Source organism: Pseudophryne corroboree, chromosome 6, assembly GCF_028390025.1.
Source record: "Pseudophryne corroboree isolate aPseCor3 chromosome 6, aPseCor3.hap2, whole genome shotgun sequence".
In the NCBI taxonomy this organism is placed as follows: Eukaryota; Metazoa; Chordata; class Amphibia; order Anura; family Myobatrachidae; genus Pseudophryne; species Pseudophryne corroboree.
The window spans coordinates 684,924,025-684,944,238 of NC_086449.1; the positions used below are offsets into that span (position 1 = coordinate 684,924,025).

The window sequence follows — 20,214 nt, forward strand, 5'->3', positions numbered from 1 at the left end:
TTCAATAGCATCTGCAGCCCAAGTCGCTGCAATGGTGGGATGATGCGCAGCACCTGCTAGGGTGTAAATCGCCTTTAAACAACCCTCCACACGCTTATCAGTCGGTTCTTTCAGAGACGTGACGGTAGTACCTGGCAGAGCTGAGGATACCACCAGCCGTGCCACCTGCGGATCCACTGGCGGGGGTGTTTTCCAATTTTTACTGAACTCCTCAGCAAGGGGATAGCGAGCCAGCATCTTCTTGTGAGGCGTGAATTTCTTACCTGGAATTTCCCAGGACTCTTGACATATGTCAACTAAATAGTCAGAGTGAGGTATAACTTGTATGACCACTTTCTGACGTTTAAACCTGTCCGGTTTCTTAGGGGTAGTATCAGGCTCTGGGTCATCAGTAATTTGAAGAATGAGTCTGATAGCCTACAGCAAGTCAGGAACATCCACCTGTGAGACAGACTCCCCATCAGAAGCATCAGGGTCAGAATCTGTTGGGTCAGTATATACGCCATCATCATCAGACGATGTGTCTGGGACGTTGGTGGATTGTGAGGAAGTAATGGCCCGCTTAGAGGACCCCTTGGTCTTAGGCGGGCGAGGGTTAAACTTCTGAGTAGTCAGTGATTGGTTCAATTGCTGTAACTGAGCAAACAGTTGATCTGCCCATGGCGGGTTAACCGCGGGGACGATAAGCGGTTGTACCGGTACAGGAGGTCCCATAGGGGGCGTTAGTCTAGGTACCAGCGTATTCAATAGCGTGGAGAAGGTAGCCCAAGGCGGGTAATTTTGATCCCCCGTTGCTACGATCACCCCCAGCTCCGTTGCCCTTTGTAGCCGACATATCCGAAAGCTCAATGCAGGGCAACCCAGTACAATATCAGCAACACAATACCTGACAAGAACCCCCTGTGCAGTGTATTAGCACAAACAGGGAATTCAAGAGGTATATGTGACTGAAATTCATAGAGAAAAATACGCAATAAGTATATCCTGTGAACTACCTATCTTAAATGATAAACCTGACGCACCTAGCCCCCTCAGGTTATAGAATATAGGGATACAAAGGAGAGACACGAAATGGAGGTCACACAGCAGCTACATGCACACACATATAGTCACAATGTACAATGCAGAAATTATTACATGCAATAATACTGCACTGGACTAGCAATACAAGTAATACTCAGTATGGCTATATATTTAGTAGATATATCAATGCACAGTAAGACTGGATGTATATCACAGGGTACTTGTACTATATAACCCTGACCAAATGCACTGTTTCTTAACTAACACTGTCAACAGACATGTAGAATACTTAAGTGTCTTGTAAAATGCACAGCGCTGACAGGCAGGCGGCTTTACAAAGGAGGATTTGCCCAAACAGTCCCAGGAACAGTGTTGCTCTGTGTAATGGCGCCCAAACAATGGCTGGGAGTGAGGGAGAGAGAGAGTTGCAGCTCCAGAGCAGGAACATTACTATAAATGGCGCCCTGGGGCTGGGGGAGGGGCTACAGGTCCAAGCCTTATCCCCCTGCTGGAATTCACCACTGGTACTATGGGCTGTTAATAAAATGTTTTTTGTGAGGTTAAAAAAATGACCTGTGCCCTTGCCCTGGTGGTTTAGTGGAGTCCCTGCCACCACAGTGTCCACGCCAGCGCGCGCGGCCCGCCTCCCACCGGCCACGCCGGATCGCGATTTTAGCAGGACCCGCCTAGGGGACCCACTTACCTCCTCCCTGAGTGCGGCCACACGATCCAGGAGAACTTCGGTGGGTGTGTGACTAACGAGGAGCATACCACTGTAAGTACCCGGCAACCAGGGCGCAGGAGTATGAGCGCCGCTGGGGGAGGTGATGGAGCTGCAGCAGGAGATGTCAGACTGACATCTAATACTCACAGAGTCACTGCTGCAGCCCGTGAAGTCTTAATTTTTCACTTAGAAAAGCTTTTCTCAGGGCTGCTGGAACAGCCCCCCGTTGTACGCCTGCTTATTGCATGGCACCAACTACAAAACTTAGCTCCTGTGCGCAGAGGCGGGGTTATAGAGTAGGCGGCGCTATGCATCTTGGGAAGAAGGTCAAAGCTTTGAGCCTGTTGGTGCCTCGGATCAAGATCCTACCCTACACCCCCAATGTTATTCCCTGTGGAGCCCAGTGTACCCCGCAGCAGAAATGCTTTTTTACATTTTTTAAATGTGAGTGTTCTGGATGAATAAAAGCAGAGCCGGCCTTAGGCATAGGCAAACTAGGCAAATGCCTAGGGCGTTTGGTATGCTTAGGGGCACCAGCAGCTCCTGCTGATTAAAATGATATGTGGCATGCCTATATTCTGTGTGTAACTGCAGCTGTATCTGCATACGAAATGCTACACTGCGTGCATTCCTGGAAATCACTGTAATGTAGCATTTCGTATGCAGATACAGCTGCAGTCGCACACAGAATATAGACATGCTGCATATCATTTTAATCAGCAGAAGCTGCTTGTGCATCCTAGCCATATAGTAATGCAAATAATATGCATTTTCATAAACAACAGGTGCTCGATGTTAGCAGAGCTGCCAGCTGACTAATGCCGGGCATCTCCTGCAGAGGTAACGGCGGTGCTAGGGGGCACCAGCCAAAATCTTGCCTAGGGCATCATATTGGTTAGGGCCGGCTCTGAATAAAAGTGTAACTCTGTTTTACAATCAGTGCTGTACTATTGTTGCCTGCTTTCAGTTTCCATTTCAGAATAATCCTGCTAATTTAGCATGACATGGAAAATTTGAGGATTATATACTGAACTTGTACAAACTTCAACTTCCTATACTGTATGTGATAAAGAAAGGAAGCAAAGAGTCTGGGCTGGCTATGAACTATCAGGTGCACTTGCACCTGTGCCCATCGTTGCAAAGTTCTGATTTTTTTATACTTTACGCATGCACAGGACCCATTATGCGTGGTACAAATGGGTCCTGAGGCATAGGATGCAGGCTGGCATCAGACTTTCTTTGATTGATAGTCTGATGCCATTTTAGGGGCCGCGAGGGGGCTGCGATGGGCTCTGTTTGGAAAAATGTAGGCGTATTGCAGCCGTTTAAAGGTTGGGAAGAAGATAGGGATCTCAGTCATAGGACAGAAATTTCCTGGCCTCTGCAACAGGTGGCTTACGAGGTACCATGGGTGCCGCAAGCTGCCCTATGGTGGCTGCTTTGATCCGATGCTACATCCTAGGATGCAGCTCGGATCACTACTATAGCTGGAGGCATCTGCCTGTAATAGACACCTCGTGCTGAATCACCATACAGTGCTATCATTGCTACTTCCAAGGAAGCAGCAGTGATATCACCTCCGACCATACTGAATGACCCCCTCTATCTATTAGAAGGACCAATCTTCACATTTCCAAGTGTAAGAAAACAAAATTCACCTTTGAGGTGCAAAGAGTACAAATGTTTGTTGTTACATATACTCTGTCACTAATGTTAGCGCCATTTTGGAACTAGTATTTTTTTATTAACCTCTAGCTATTATTGGTATATGACATTGGGGCCTATTCATTATTAGGCTATCTTTTAAAGCACTCAGGCCATTGATAACTGTTGTCAGATATTGCTTTTGTCAGGTCTCCTGAGCTTTTGGCGAAATTACTGCCATTGCACACAATGGGCCAAATGTAATAGAGTGAGAGTTTCAGAAAGTGAGAGATTTGGTAAGGTTTTGCAGTTTTTTTTAAAGTGACAATCATTTACACAGCAAGATCAACCTGGGTTTGCAGTGTAAATGATTGCCACTTTGAAAAAAAAACTGAAAACCTTACCAAATCTCCCACTTTCTGAAACTCTCACTGTATTACATTTGGCCCCATGTATCAGCTATCACCCTGCACATCTCTGGGCCCTATAACTACTACACCTTCTGTAAGGCTACTTAATGTAAAGAAAATACTTCCTATTGCATCAAGTTGATAACACAAAATTCAAATGCTTTGGTAACTCAAATGTGTTAAGTTTATAAATTCACTCTGGGCTCTGAATATTAAGAAAAACATCATATTTTTGACTATATAATGATCATTTTATTTGTATGTATAGCTTTTTTTCCCATCAATGTATTGAATTGACACTAACCATTGTGCACTTTAAATGACCTCCAGAGAAAGATAAAATGTTTCATTTACAAAAAAAAAAAAACCCCACACTTTTTTCACAGTTCCCTAAATAAAGTGAATACTGTACATATATTTTGATGATTCCATTTAGGAAACACTTGGTACTATTTATGTTACTGATGTCATGTTTCTAAGGTACATACTGCATACCAGAAATTGCAAGGAAATGTGTTTAGAAGTTATCACATTTAATGAGGTTGATGTTTCCACCCAAATGTAATGTAGAAAAGCTAAATCATTTCAGGAATCGTCAGTATTGCACAATGAGATTTTATGATGTTATATCAGTGGTACCACGGAACTGAATCCGGAACACAATAAAACATTATCATGCAATAGAGAATTTTATGTGCAGTTCCACTTCATTATTCATATAATTTAACATGGCTGCACAGCATAGAAATATGAACATTTTCCAAGTGATTTAGCAAGATGTATTAATGATATACCGAAGATGAGTGTTGACCCTATGTAATAGTTGGTAAATTGACAATCCTGAAGCACTCCATCTGCCTCATCTAGACTGACCAATCTCTTTAAATCACCAGGATTGTCATTTTTATGGTGCAGAAAATTCTATTGAGGCCAGAGGACTGTGAAATGTCATAGAAAAAGTATTAAGGAAAAATAAAATAAAGCTGCAGTGGCATAAATTTGCATTCCTGAAGAGCTCTATCGGACTGTGATGCTATTTCCTCTCTGTCATAAGCCATTTTTTGACCAGGAGGATGATGATGATGATGATGAGGATGATGAGGATGATGATGGTACCCAAGTATGAAAATAACACAACTCTTGGCAATTTTCATTTCCACAGATCATGGCAGGCATCATATTATTATCTTGATTTTAGCTGGGGAAAAAAGTTTATTATGCCCATAAAATTTTTTAAACATTACCTCAGTACTAACGCCTAACAAAATTTGTCCATTTTAGATACTTTAATGTAATATTATAGTTAGACAATATGGGGGTCATTCCGAGTTGTTCGCTCGTTATTTTTTTCTCGCAACGGAGTGATTAGTCGCTAATGCGCATGCGCAATGTCCGCAGTGCGACTGCGCCAAGTAAATTTGCTATGCAGTTAGGTTTTTTACTCACGGCATTACAAGGTTTTTTCTTCGTTCTGGTGATCGTAATGTGATTTACAGGAAGTGGGTGTTTCTGGGCGGAAACAGGCCGTTTTATGGGAGTGTGTGAAAAAAACGCTACCGTTTCTGGGAAAAACGCGGAAGTGGCTGGAGAAACGGAGGAGTATCTGGGCGAACGCTGGGTGTGTTTGTGACGTCAAACCAGGAACGACAAGCACTGAACTGATCGCAGATGCCGAGTAAGTCTGGAGCTACTCAGAAACTGCACAGAGCAGTCTATTCGCAATTTTGCTAATCTTTCGTTCGCAATTTTGATAAGCTAAGATTCACTCCCAGTAGGCGGCGAACAACTCGGAATGAGGGCCTATATGTCTATAGTTAGACATTTAGTTTGAAATTCAAGTTGCAAATTTCCCCACAGATAGGACAAAGGTGGCTTATGTCATTTCCTTACTGCCTGGACTGGTTTTGTCATGGGCCTCCCCATTGTGGGAGAGGAATGATCCTGTGGTTAATAATTGCACCAGTTTCTTGGAGGCCTTCAAGAAGGTTTTTCACGGTTGACTTCGGCTGCATCAGCTATTCTGCGGGGACCCAAGGGACCCAGTCTGTGGGGCAGTTCAGAACCCTTGCCTCAGAACTCGGGTTGCAGCATCACACAGGGACTGTCTGAACACGTTAAGGATGAGCTGACATTCAGGGAGTTGCCAACACCCCTGTGTATCAGGGTGGCTCTCCACCATTGGGACAGAGTACGAGAAAGGGAACAGTCGTGATGCTTTAGTTTTAAACCAGCTCTGCGATTCTCTGCTCCTACTCAATCTTCCGAATGAACTATGCAGGTCAGTAGATCTCACCTACTAGCTGAAGAGAGATAAAGGCGATTCAAAATCAGCTTTATTTGTATTGTGGTAAGCCAGCTCATCTAGTCTCAAGTTGTCTCAAATGTGCGGGAAACAAAGGGGCCTAACTGATCAAGGGTTGGTCTGTTTAGGCACATTTTAACACACCCCAAAAGAAAACATGTCATCGCAGTTCACCATTGCTGTATCCTTGTTGCTTGGTAAACCTTCCAAAACACTTAGGGCCTTCTAAAGGCCCATATAGACGGGCCGATGCGGGAGAGATGTGTGCTGAGCGAACTGCTCTGCACACATCTCTCCCACTGCTCAGCACAGCGCGATCCGGCATGAGCGTGCGGGGGGAGAAGGTGGGGGGGCGCTCACTTCACCCAGCGGGTGAAGTGAGTGACCCGCTAGATTGGCCTGCACGGCAGGCCAATCTAGCAGCAGGGATAGCGATACATGGGGCTGCGCATTGCTATCGCTATCACTTTAGGGGTTACACACGGAGCGATAATGCTGAAATTCTAAGCAATCTAGTCAGATTGCTTAGAATATCGCTCCGTTAGTACCCCCCTTAAGATTTTGGTGACTTCCAAACACCAAATCTAAAAATGCAGGTTGGCCAAGAGTCCTATTATCCTGGGTTTACCATGGTTACAATTGCATGCCCCTATCTTAGCCCCAAATTCTGTCCTGGGGTTCTTAGTGTCACCTGAGATGTTTGTCTACAGTCAGACCTGCACATCAAGTCATTAAGAGTGCCACTATTTCTCAAGACAAATCTCTGCCAGTTCCATATAATTTCTTCAGACATGTAATCAGCAAAAAAGCAGCTGAAACACTACAGATGTAGCCACCGTCATCTTGTGTGCAAATCGTCGCACCCACAATTAGGTTTTGTTTTTTGCGGGTAGTGTGCCTGCGAATGGGTACGCATGTATAATCACACCTGCAGCTATTAGGTAATGCGTTAGCTAATCATGAGCTGGGTAGCCATCAGAAATTGTTGGGCCTGGGATAGACAAAATACAGGGCTTCCCCTGGGCGGATCTGTATATATTGTGGGTGGGCATCACTTGGTTCATAAACTTGTTTAAAAAAATTGGGCTGTGGGGGTAGGTGTTATTATAACATGTCAATCACAATGCATCCCACCACTAGCATAGTGGCATTTACTAATGCTATATACTTGAAGAGAATCCCAAAGGACAGCTCTTGCTACAGAGTCCTATCTGCGTATACGTGGGCTGATGTGCTTGCCACTTGGATCCCTCTCATTGGGGAAACATGATAGAAGCCCATAGGCTTTGACTGGGCAATGCCAACTGGGGCTGCACACCGCATCCAATCTCCAGAATCTATTTAATTCTTGGAACTGGTGCATATGCGGTAAGCAGCCAAACCTCGGAAAACTGCATTTCCTGAGTTTTGGCTGCATTTCTAACCTTGATGCATCCCGCTGTATGTATGAAAATACACAAATATAGAAATATACAGTAGGAGATAAAACTGATGTAAATTTACACACACACACACACACACACACACACACACACACACACACACACACACACACACACACACAATAAACAAGAATCTAAAAAAACTAGAGATGTGCGGCGGATACTTTTCGTTTTTTTGTGTGTTTTGGACATGGATCTCCGCTCGTGTTTTGGATCTGGATTGGTTTTGCTAAAACTACCCTTTCGAGTTTTGCTTTTGGATCTGGATGATTTTCGAAAAAAACATAAAAACAGATAAAATCACAGAATTTGCGGGTATTTTTGTTCCTACGGTATTACTAACCTCAATAACATTCATTTCCACTCATTTCCAATTTTCAATTTTGACCAAATCACACCTAACAATATTGTTCACCAACATTGGTGGTCATTTCGAGTTGTTCGCTTGCTGCCGATTTTCGTAGTGCAGCGATTAAGTGAAAAAATGGCAAAAATGCGCATGCGCTAAGTACTTTCACACAAACTTTGTAGATGTACACAAGCTTGAGCTACGTTTTTTCATCGCTTGAGTGATAGTAGTGTGATTGACAGGAAGTGGGTGTTTCTGGGCGGAAACTGTCCGTTTTCAGGAAGTGTGCTAAAAAACGCAGGCATACCAGCTAAAAACACAGGAGTGGCTGGAGAAATGGGAGAGTGGCTGGCCAAACGCAGGGCGTGTTTGTGACGTCAAACCAGGAACTAAACGGACTGAGGTGATCGCAATCTAGGAGTAGGTGTGGAGCTACTCAGAAACTGCAAGGAATTATTTAGTAGCAGTTCTGCTAATCTTTCGTTCGCTATTCTGTTAAGCTAAGATACACTCCCAGAGGGTGGCGGCCTAGCGTTTGCAATGCTGCTAAAAGCATCTAACGAACGAACAACTCGCAATGAGGGCCATAGGCCAAAGCCTGGCTGGCTAAACTAAGCAACAGAGCAGGAGCACAAACACACAACAGTTATTTCTGTTAAAAAATGTTTTACAAATTAGTACTGTATTAGCAATAACCAATCAGACCAATTCACAAGTACTATCAATAGAAAACAAACACAGAAATTTACTGAGAATCGTGTGTAAAATATCATTGCTCTAAAGTAGTTACCAAACAGCAAAGAAAAAAAAAAGAAACCATGTGTAAAATACAACAGCAGACATTGATGCCCCCTACACAAGTGCGCATGCCGCGAGCACATGCCTTTCCTTAGTGCCCAGTCTGTACCTCACTCCTGGGGGCCCTGGGTCACTGATGACTGCACTCTGTGTTCATGTAAAGCCCCGATCAATCATTTTGTTGAGCAGCTCCCCAAATTCTCCCCAATCACAAAAAAACAGCATTCCGTACCTTCTAGTACAATGCGGAATACTTTGGGACACACAGTTAAATATTGACCAGAATACAGTGCTGGTCAGAAACAGTGCAGGTCAGACACAGTGCAGTTACACTGCAGGTTGGATACAAAGTGGGTCGGATACAATGCAGGTTACAGTGTCGGTCAGATACAGTGCAGGTGGATACAAGGCAGGTTACAGTGTCGGTCAGATACAGTGCAGGTGGATACAATGCAGGTTACAGTGTCGGTCAGATACAGTGCAGGTGGATACAATGCAGGTTACAGTGTGGGTCAGATACAGTGCAGGTGGATACAAGGCAGGTTACAGTGTGGGTCAGATACAGTGCAGGTGGATACAAGGCAGGTTACAGTGTCGGTCAGATACAGTGCAGGTGGATACAATGCAGGTTACAGTGTGGGTCAGATACAGTGCAGGTGGATACAATGCAGGTTACAGTGTCGGTCAGATTCAGTGCAGGTGGATACAAGGCAGGTTACAGTGTGGGTCAGATACAGTGCAGGTAGATACAATGCAGGTTACAGTGTGGGTCAGATACAGTGCAGGTGGATACAAGGCAGGTTACAGTGTCGGTCAGATACAGTGCAGGTGGATACAATGCAGGTTACAGTGTCGGTCAGATACAGTGCAGGTGGATACAATGCAGGTTACAGTGTGGGTCAGATACAGTGCAGGTGGATACAAGGCAGGTTACAGTGTGGGTCAGATACAGTGCAGGTGGATACAAGGCAGGTTACAGTGTCGGTCAGATACAGTGCAGGTGGATACAATGCAGGTTACAGTGTGGGTCAGATACAGTGCAGGTGGATACAAGGCAGGTTACAGTGTCGGTCAGATACAGTGCAGGTGGATACAATGCAGGTTACAGTGTCGGTCAGATACAGTGCAGGTGGATACAATGCAGGTTACAGTGTCGGTCAGATACAGTGCAGGTGGATACAAGGCAGGTTACAGTGTGGGTCAGATACAGTGCAGGTGGATACAAGGCAGGTTACAGTGTCGGTCAGATACAGTGCAGGTGGATACAATGCAGGTTACAGTGTGGGTCAGATACAGTGCAGGTGGATACAAGGCAGGTTACAGTGTCGGTCAGATACAGTGCAGGTGGATACAATGCAGGTTACAGTGTCGGTCAGATACAGTGCAGGTGGATACAAGGCAGGTTGGATTCAGTGTAGACGGAATTTATTGCAGGTTGTATATAGTAGGGTTTTGCAGAGATGCAAGAAGACTGTTAAGTCTCTCTGGGGCACTCTTTTTATACAATAAGGTAAGTACCGTATATACTCGAGTATAAGCCGACTTTTTCAGCACTTTTTTTTGTGCTGAAAAAGCCACCTCGGCTTATACTCGAGTCAGTGCAGGCAGAGGCAGAGCAGTGTGAAGGAGGGACATGGAGCGCACAGCGCGCGGCGCTCCTGTGTCCCTCCTGCATCTCCGGCGGCAGCAGCGGCGGTTCTATTACAGGAAATACCCGTTCGTGACCTCTGATCACGAACCGGCACTTCCTATAATAGACCCGCCGCGGCCGCCGAAGATGCAGGAGGGACACAGGAGAGCCGCGCACGCTGTGTGCTTCGTGTCCCTCCAGAAGACAGCGCGGGATCGACGGAGGGGTAAGTAACAACACTGTGGGGCATACCTGGCACTTGGGGAGGGAACGTATCTGGCAGCACTGTGGGGGCATATCTGGCAGCACTGTGGGGGCATATCTGGCAGCACTGTGGGGGCATATCTGGCAGCACTGTGGGGGCATATCTGGCAGCACTGTGGGGGCATAACTGGCAGCACTGTGGGGGCATAACTGGCAGCACTGTGGGGGCATATCTGGCAGCACTGTGGGGGCATATCTGGCAGCACTGTGGGGGCATATCTGGCAGCACTGTGGGGGCATATCTGGCAGCACTGTGGGGGCATATCTGGCAGCACTGTGGGGGCATAACTGGCAGCACTGTGGGGGCATAACTGGCAGCACTGTGGGGGCATATCTGGCAGCACTGTGGGGGCATAACTGGCAGCACTGTGGGGGCATATCTGGCAGCACTGTGGGGGCATATCTGGCAGCACTGTGGGGGCATATCTGGCAGCACTGTGGGGGCATATCTGGCAGCACTGTGGGGGCATAACTGGCAGCACTGTGGGGGCATAACTGGCAGCACTGTGGGGGCATAACTGGCAGCACTGTGGGGGCATATCTGGCAGCACTGTGGGGGCATATCTGGCAGCACTGTGGGGGCATATCTGGCAGCACTGTGGGGGCATATCTGGCACTATGAGGGCATATCTGGCACTGAGGGCTGTGTACGGCTAGAGCTGCATTTCCCACCCTAGGCTTATACTCGAGTCAATAAGTTTTCCCAGGTTTTTGTGGTAGAATTAGGTGCCTCGGCTTATATTCGGGTCGACTTATACTCGAGTATATACGGTATATAAGTTCGTTATATGGTAGATATCATGTTGGTAGGTAAGTGAAACTATATTTGTTAAAACTTAACTTTTATTGAAAATATACAGACAAAAATAACAAATAAAATTGTCAGTGACTTAAACACATATTAAATAAATTCACCAAATCAGTTGCTCACTTGTTTTTAATCTAATTGTCTAGTGTCCAAGTGGGCACTGTCAATATCGAGTGTAAGCAATAACAATAAAAGGCGTTTGTTAGAGCGAAAATTTCTATTTTTCAGTTCTTATTATCCCAAATGAAGATATTTAAGTGCATATTGGGAAGAAACTGAAAATAACAGGTTCAGGCGTTGTGACTTAACAGCAATCAATGTTTCATACTTTTACTTATGGGGTAACCAATTGAGTAACCATTCAGTAATACCACACCCATAGTCCACAAGATAGAAAGGAATAATAATAAGAACCAGTCACTTCTGCTTTTGCCCATCTGTTTCCATCGAATGGGCAATGAGAGAGTGTCTACGCCACAATAATCTGGTTTTGAAGGAAGTATAGTACACTTCTGCTTTCCTGGGTATACTGTATGTATGGATCACTTTTCCCGAATACTACAGTACCAGATATTCCCAGAGGGTTTCCCTTTCTGGTACTGATCTGGCCCAACACTGCTTGGCTTCCAAGATCAAATGGGATCGGGCATATCCAGTGTGGTATGACTGTAGAAATTTGTGGGAGAAGTTTGGTTTGATGCTCTGCCTTACTCAAATTGGATGAGAGCATGAATCCTATCTAGTGCAGACTCCAAACCCCTACCTTGGGATGTATATAGTGCAGATCACACAATATGTGGGTCGGATACAGTGCAGGTTGGAGTGCGGGTTAGATATAGTGCGCGTTGGCTACAGCGCAATGTCGCATACAGTGCGAAATACAGTGCAGGTCAGATACAGTGCAGGATACAGTTCGGATTGGATACAGTGCAGTTCAGAGTGTGGGTTGGATACAGTGTGTGGGTTGGATACAGTGTAGCCTACAGTGCAGGTTGGATACACTGTGTCGCAGGGACGTGCAGTCAGGGGAGGCAGGGGAGGCAGTGCCTCCCCTGTCATTAGTGATTCAAATAATACAAAGAAGATACTTATGACACATATTCTGTGTTATAAGTATCTTCTTTATATTATGGTAATCTTTTTCAGAGAAAATACCTGTTTAAGTTGATTTCGGAGGCACCGAGAGCGGTGCCTCCCGCTGCCAATTAAAAGTTGCTGGAAGCAGGGGGTGGTCAGGGGGCGTGGCCGAGCTGATGGCTGTAAAAGCCTATTAAGAAAATCACTGTAAGCGGCACCTATACAAGTGCCTCAGTGCAGGCACGTGCTTTCAGCCCATATGAACGCACGCCCCTGCACTGAAAGCAGATGTGATTGGGCACCAGATTCAGCACTGACAGTGACTGTGTCCGGCTGTCACTATCAGTGCTGTACTGGGAGTTAGAGAGATAGTGTCAGCCAGGGGCGGATTTGTCTGTCGGCACGCCTGGATGAAATACCAGTGGCCCGCTGCATAATCTCTACTCTGCCGGCTTGCGGTACCTGCTGCTGTGTTTTTTTTTTAAGGGGCGTTGGCACAGTCTGTGATTAGGCCACGCCCCCAACTATGCCAAGCTGCCTGTCAGCGACCCTGCAGCTCACTAGCGCACGTAGGGTGACAGGACAATTTTCTTTTAAAAAGCTGTCCGTGGTCCCGCAATCGCAGCCACGCCCCTCCCGGTATTTTGTCCCCGCCCCCTCATATACCCGCGAATCACGGTATCACGAGTGGGCGGAGCCTAATACTACAGCGTGCCTTGCCCCGTTCTCATCCTCAGCATGAGGCACAACAAGTGTAAGTTTAGCTATACTGTGTTATACAGACTGGTGGCACGGGACTTGTTAATGTATAAAAAAGGAACTTAAACTTTGGAGTAAAAGAGTGGTGCAAGTAGCATTTTTTTAAACATTAACACGTCCTGTGATTGCCTCCAGCCTGGTTATGTACATCATTATCTTTGCGGTGTGGCGGGCACCTGGGCATCATTATATTGCTGTACGGAGTGCTAGTCATTTATTTTTAAATATATACAGTATGTGTTTGTGTGTATATATATATATATATAGGTGTGTTTTTGTATGTGGAAACCCTCCTCAACAAATTCTGTGTTTTCCTCTGCTTGCTCCTCATGTAGCTGGCTCTTCATCGTCTGGCAGTCCCCTTCCAGCGCTCATGCAGACAAGCAGATTCGGCTCCTGCTCAGTCAGAACGGGACCCAGACAGATCCACTGCTGCAACATAAACTGGGAGGGGAAAGGTGACTGGGCAGTGGAGTAACTAGGGCCCCGCAGCCACTGCAATCGCTTGGAGGCGCAGGGCTGCGGTGGCAGCGGCGTGTCTGTTAAATGAAGTGCCGGTTCGTGAGCTCTGATTGGCTCACGAACTGGCACTTAATTTAACAGACACGCTGCTGCCGCCGGAGACCCAGGAGGGACACACAGGAGAGGTGCGTGCTGTGCCCTCCGTGTCCTTCCCAAAACAGCACAGCAGCGGGGGAGCCCAGGGAGGAGGGTGGTGTACCTGGCACTGGGAGGGGGGGGGCATATTTGGCACTGGGGGGTATATGTGTACTTGGCACTGGGGGTGGGGGCATATTTGGCACTGGGGGTATATGTGTACCTGGCACTGGGGGTGCATATGGGGCACTGGGGGCATATGTGTATCTGGCACTGTGGGGGAATATCTGGCACTAGGGGCATATGTGGCACTGGGAGCACAGGCCTAGCAACAAGCATTACCCCCCTGGATACAAGCACAACACCCAGCTCATAAAATCCCTGGCAACAAGCATTACCCCCTAGCAACGAGCATGAAACCCCTGGCAACGAATATTACCCCCTGGCAACACACTTGACACCCAGCACATGATACCTCTGGCAACAAGCATAACACCCAGCGCATGAAACCCCTGGCAACGAGCATGAAACCCTGAGCATGAAAACCCCTGGCACTGTGCATGGAACCAAGAGCATGACACCCCTGGCAACGAGCAGGTAATTTAAAAGTAATTAGAAGCCTTACTGTAGGACTTAATGTGTAATGGGCATTGCGGTGTGTGGCATAATGTATCACGGACATTGCGGTGTGTGTCATAATATGTCACAGGCATTACGGTGTGTGGCATACTATATCACAGGCATTGTGGTATGTGGTATAATGTCTCAGGGTCATTGCAGTGTGTGGCATAATGTATCACGGACATTGCAGTGTGTGGCATAATGTATCACGGACATTGCGGTGTGTGTCATAATGTATCACAGGCATTATGGTGTGTGGTATACTATATCACGGGCATTGTGGTATGTGGTATAATGTCTCGGGGCATTGCAGTATGTGGCATAATGTATAACGGGCATTGCGGTGTGTGGCATAGAGTATAACGGGCATTGCGGTATGTATCACAGACATTATGGTGTGTGGTATACTATATCACAAGCATTGTGGTATGTGGTATAATGTATCAGGGTCATTGCAGTGTGTAGCATAATGTATAACGGGCATTGCGATGCGTATCATAATGTGTCACAGGCATTATGGTGTGTGGTATACTATATCACAGGCAATGTGGTATGTGGGATAATGTATGAGGGTCATTGCAGTGTGTAGCATAATGTATCACGGGCATTGCGGTGTGTGTCATAATGTGTCACAGGCATTACGGTGTGTGGTATACTATATCGCAGGCATTGTGGTATGTGGTATAATGTATCAGGGTCATTGCAGTGTGTAGCATAATGTATAACGGGCATTGCGATGCGTGTCATAATGTGTAACAGGCATTATGGTGTGTGGCATAATGTGTTGGGGGCATTATGGTGTGTGGCATATTGTGTCAAGGGTATTACGGTGTGTGGCATAATGTTTAAGGGCTATTGCAGTGTGTGGCATAATGTATACTGGGCATTACTATAAGGAGGAAAAATTACAAATAATGTAAGGGGCATGAATCAGGATTATTTTATTTTCCCTGCAGGTTGCAAAACTGGGGTATAAGGTAGTATTTTCCTCCAATGCCACGCCCTTTATGCAAAGCCACACCCATTTCGGCAAGGACTCGCCCCTTTTTGTGGTGCGTGCCGATGGCGCGCACAGATTCATCACTTTATTAGTGCCAATTATGGGGGGGGGGGGGGGGGCGCCAGAGAATGTTTTGGCTTGGGGGAGAAAAATTTCTAGCTACACCACTGTGACTGGGGTAGGGTTGGGTGCAAGGATGGGTGCATGAGGGAGGTTGCTGGGTGCAAGGCTGGGGTATAGGTGTGTGTGTGTGTGTGTGTGTGTGTGTGGGGGGGGGTGCCATCAGTCAGTGCCTCACCAGTCACTGACCTCACTGCGCGTCACTGGTGTGTCGTATACAGTGAGGGTTGGCTACAGTGCAAGGTCAGATACAGTGCGTGTCGGATACAGTGTGAGATAAAGTGCAGGTCAGATATGGGTCGCATACACTGTGAGTTGTATATATTGTGGGTCAGATACAGCATGGGCCGGATAAAGTGCAGGTTACAGTGTGGATCAAATACAGTGTGGGTTGGATACAGCTCAGGTCAGACACAGTGTGGGTTGGATACAGTGCGAGTTAAATACAATGTGGGTCGGGTCCAGTGTAGGTCGGATACAATGCGGGTTTCAGTGCAGGTCAAATACAATGTGGGTCAGATACAGTGTGGGTCAGATACAGCATGGGTTACAGTCAGAGGCGGAACTTGCGCCAGTGCAAGCAGTGCAGTGCACTGGGGCCCAGCGCTGTGAAGGGGCCCATAGCCGGCAGCAGTATAATGAGTCAGACTGACTCATTACACGCTGCCACCGCTGAGCTGCTGCTGCTGAGGAAGCCCGTACGCGGTCCCCGGCACCAGTGATGTGAGAAGGGTGATCTCATCACCCTTCATCTCGGCTGCAGCTCTCAGCTTCCTGGACTGACTGGAGTCACTGCATACTGGACAGGGGGGGAGATGGAGGGAGGGGAGTCACGGCAGCAGTGTGTCTATACAGAAGAGTGAGGACTGAGGAGACGTCACGTCAGTGCACTCAGCCCCTGCACAGTGAGGAGCCTTGCCGGAGCCAGAGCTAGCCTGGGAGGTGGAAAGTGTGCAACTTGTGGAAAATGAAAACATATGTAAAGTAAAGAGTGTGTGTTTTGCTGGCAATGTGTGTTTAGCTATGGGTGTGTGTGTGTTTCAGTGTATGTATTTTCCTATGTCTGTTTTGCTGTGTGCGTGTGTGTTTCTGTATATACTGTATATGTATTTTGCTGTGTGTGTGTGTGTGTGTGTGTGTGTGTGTGTGTGTGTGTGTGTCTGTATATACTGTGTATTTTGCTATGTCTGTTTAGGTGTGTGTGTGTGTGTGTGTTTAGCTATGGGTGTGTGTGTTTCTGTGTATATACTGTATATGTATTTTGCTATGTGTGTTTAGCTGTATTTATGTGTTGTGTGTGTGTGTGTGTGTGTTTTCTGTGGATGTGTCTGTGTATATGTGTCTTGCTTTGCGTATGTTTTACTATGTGTGTGTATATCCATATCTATAGATGTAGCCACACTCGTCCAACCCGCAATGAGTTCACATCACGGCATGGATGGCGCGACTAGTGTGCCCATGTCTATGAAGTGCGTGTGTGTGTACGCATGCAAGCCATAGACTTCTATGGAGTGAACGGAGGCAGCGACTAGCCACAGCATGGCGTTCACTGCAGCTTGCTGTGATGCGTACGCCAGTTCCAACACATCGCGGCAACGATAAGGCTGTCTTCATCTGTATCTGTCTCACATTCCTGGTTGTAAATGTTGACGTGTGCGTCGCTCTACTGTGTGGCGTACCATGTATAAGGCTCTCTACTGTGTGGCGTACCATGTATAAGGCTCTCTACTGTGTGGCGTACTGTGTATAAGCCTCTCTACTGTGTGGCGTACCGTGTATAAGCCTCTCTACTGTGTGGCGCAACGTGTATAAGCCTCTCTGTGTGGCGTACCGTGTATAAGCCTCTCTACTGTGTGGCGCAACGTGTATAAGCCTCTCTACTGTGTGGCGTACCATGTATAAGGCTCTCTACTGTGTGGCGTACCGTGTATAAGGCTCTCTACTGTGTGGCGTACTATGTATAAGGCTCTCTACTGTGTGGCGTACCGTGTATAAGCCTCTCTACTGTGTGGCGTACCGTGTATAAGCCTCTCTACTGTGTGGCGCAACGTGTATAAGCCTCTCTACTGTGTGGCGTACCATGTATAAGCCTCTCTACTGTGTGGCGTACCATGTATAAGGCTCTCTACTGTGTGGCGTACTATGTATAAGGCTCTCTACTGTGTGGCGTACTATGTATAAGGCTCTCTACTGTGTGGCGTACCATGTATAAGGCTCTCTACTGTGTGGCGTACCATGTATAAGGCTCTCTACTGTGTGGCGTACTATGTATAAGGCTCTCTACTGTGTGGCGTACCGTGTATAAGCCTCTCTACTGTGTGGCGTACCGTGTATAAGCCTCTCTACTGTGTGGCGCAACGTGTATAAGCCTCTCTACTGTGTGGCATACCATGTATAAGCCTCTCTACTGTGTGGCGTAACATGTATAAGCCTCTCTACTGTGTGGCGTACCGTGTATAAGCCTCTCTACTGTGTGGCGCAACGTGTATAAGCCTCTCTACTGTGTGGTGTACCGTGTATAAGCTTCTCTACTGTGTGGCGCAACGTGTATAAGCCTCTCTACTGTGTGACGTAACGTGTATAAGCCTCTCTACTGTGTGGCGTAATGTGTATAAGCCTCTCTACTGTGTGGCGTAACGTGTATAAGCTTCTCTATTATGTGGGGTATTCAATTTCGGCTAGCCGAAAAAACTGTATAATTCGACCATGGGTAATTAATTGTGGGCGTTTTCGCCCATTTTTTTAATCCCTTTTCACCCATGACTTTTCACTTTTTTTGTCGAATTGGCATGGGAGAAAACAGACCCAAAAAACGGGTGAAAATGCCTGCAAATTCGTCAAAACACATGGCTCACCAGGAAATTCACAGATCCACGTGGTTTTCGTTAGTGCTGGATTTTTTGACCAGTTGAAAAATCCTGCACAGGCATTGAATAGGGGGAATGTCATTCGCCCTAAAAATGACCAATAATTGACGATTTTTAGACTGGATGAAAAATCCGGCAATAATTAAATACCCCCCTATGTGTTGTAACATGTATAAGCTTCTCTACTGTGTGGCGCACCCTGTATAAGGATCTCTACTGTGCGGCGCACCTTGTGTAAGGCTCTCTACTGTGTGGGGTACCCTGTATAAGGCTCTCTACTGTGTGGCGTACCCTGTATAAGGCTCTGTACTGTGTTGCGTACCCTGTATAAGGCACTCTACTGTGTGGCGTACCCGGTATAAGGCTCTCTACTGTGTGGTGCAACGTGTATAAGGCTCTTTACTGTGTGGCGAACCCTGTATAAGGCTCTCTACTGTGTGACGTACCATGTATAAGCTTCTCTACTGTGTGGCGCAACGTGTATAAGGCGCTCTACTGTGTGGCGCAACGTGTATAAGGCTCTTTTCTGTGTGGTGTACTGTGTATAAGCTTCTCTACTGTGTGGCGTACTGTGTATAAGGCTCTCTACTGTGAATTGGGAGTACTACTGTGTGGCAACACCCCTTGTTAGTGTGATAAAACACCGTATTTTGGGCGACGCCATTTCCCTGTTTTTAATATGGAAGGGGGCCCAATGCATATTGTTGCACCTGGGCCCACCATTCTCTAGTTCCGCCACTGGTTACAGTGCAGATCGGATACAGTGCAGGTTTAGGGACACCCCAAAAGGAACGTGTGGCTAAAGGTAAGGTTCTGCTAATAGACACAAGTTAGGCCGAATAGAGCTTGGTTTATTAACTAGCAATTCTTTTGGCCCTAGCAAAGGAGCAAATACATAGACTAGCTGTTAACACACTTAATATCAGTTTTGAACAATAGACATTCACAGAATTATCAGACAATTTCCCATCAACAGTGCATTGCAATGTACTAAAAACCACGGGTGAACTCTCTAACCTTAGGCTAAACTGCTAAGTCATCTATAATAAATTACCCAGGAATAAACAGGCAACAAGGTTAATGGCAAGTACAAGCAATTAATAACAGAAAAGAAAAATGCATTAGTAATTAAGCATATTAGTCAATACACAACCAAAGTCTTGGCGGCTGGTGCTATAGCATTGGCCCGATTGCAATCCGGCTGATAGCCAGCAGGAGTAACTCAGAGAGGTGGCAGTCCTGAGTCCACATACCTCAAAGAGCTTGTATACGGGCAAGTCACAATGGCATAGCATGCATCTTAGTATATTTGTATTCCTTAGGAAGTTAGTGTTGTTAAAACAGTAGACTTTATTGAAAGCAAACTGATTCCTTCCTGTCCTAGCCTGCTGCGTACAATGTCAGTGGGAGGGGAGTTCGATTTCACCACCTCCCCGGATTACAGCGCTTCCCTCCTCCGCCTCCTGAGTGGACGCGCCGGCCCTCCATCCACCTTCTGGGTGGGTACAGTCAGCTCCTCCGCCTACCGCTGCTCAACGGAAGCTCTAGGAAGACCGGTGAATCAGCAGTCAGATGGGTACCCAGCACAGATTGCTAAAGCTGGATTAAGTCCTGGGCACCGGCTACCGCTGCGCTTCTTAATGACCTGCTCACAGGATTCTCAACCAGGGACACCGCTCTGCCTCCTCTCCCTCTCTCCAGCCACAGACTTCCCGCAACTGTCTCTAACTGCCTGTAACTGCCGCCGCCAGCTCTGGCTCCCGCAGCTCGCGCTGGCAC

At 46.7% G+C, this 20,214-nt stretch overlaps 1 protein-coding gene and 1 non-coding gene across 3 annotated transcripts in view; both read right to left on the minus strand.

Moving 5' to 3' along the window:
- The window catches only part of FSTL4 (follistatin like 4), a 759,591-nt gene that overhangs the window by 415,163 nt on the left and 324,214 nt on the right, over positions 1–20,214 (minus strand). The gene's annotated exons all lie outside the window — the stretch shown is intronic.
- On the minus strand, positions 11,950–12,068 carry LOC134938968 (5S ribosomal RNA). The gene has a single exon (XR_010181381.1). It is a non-coding gene; the product is annotated as a 5S ribosomal RNA (ribosomal RNA).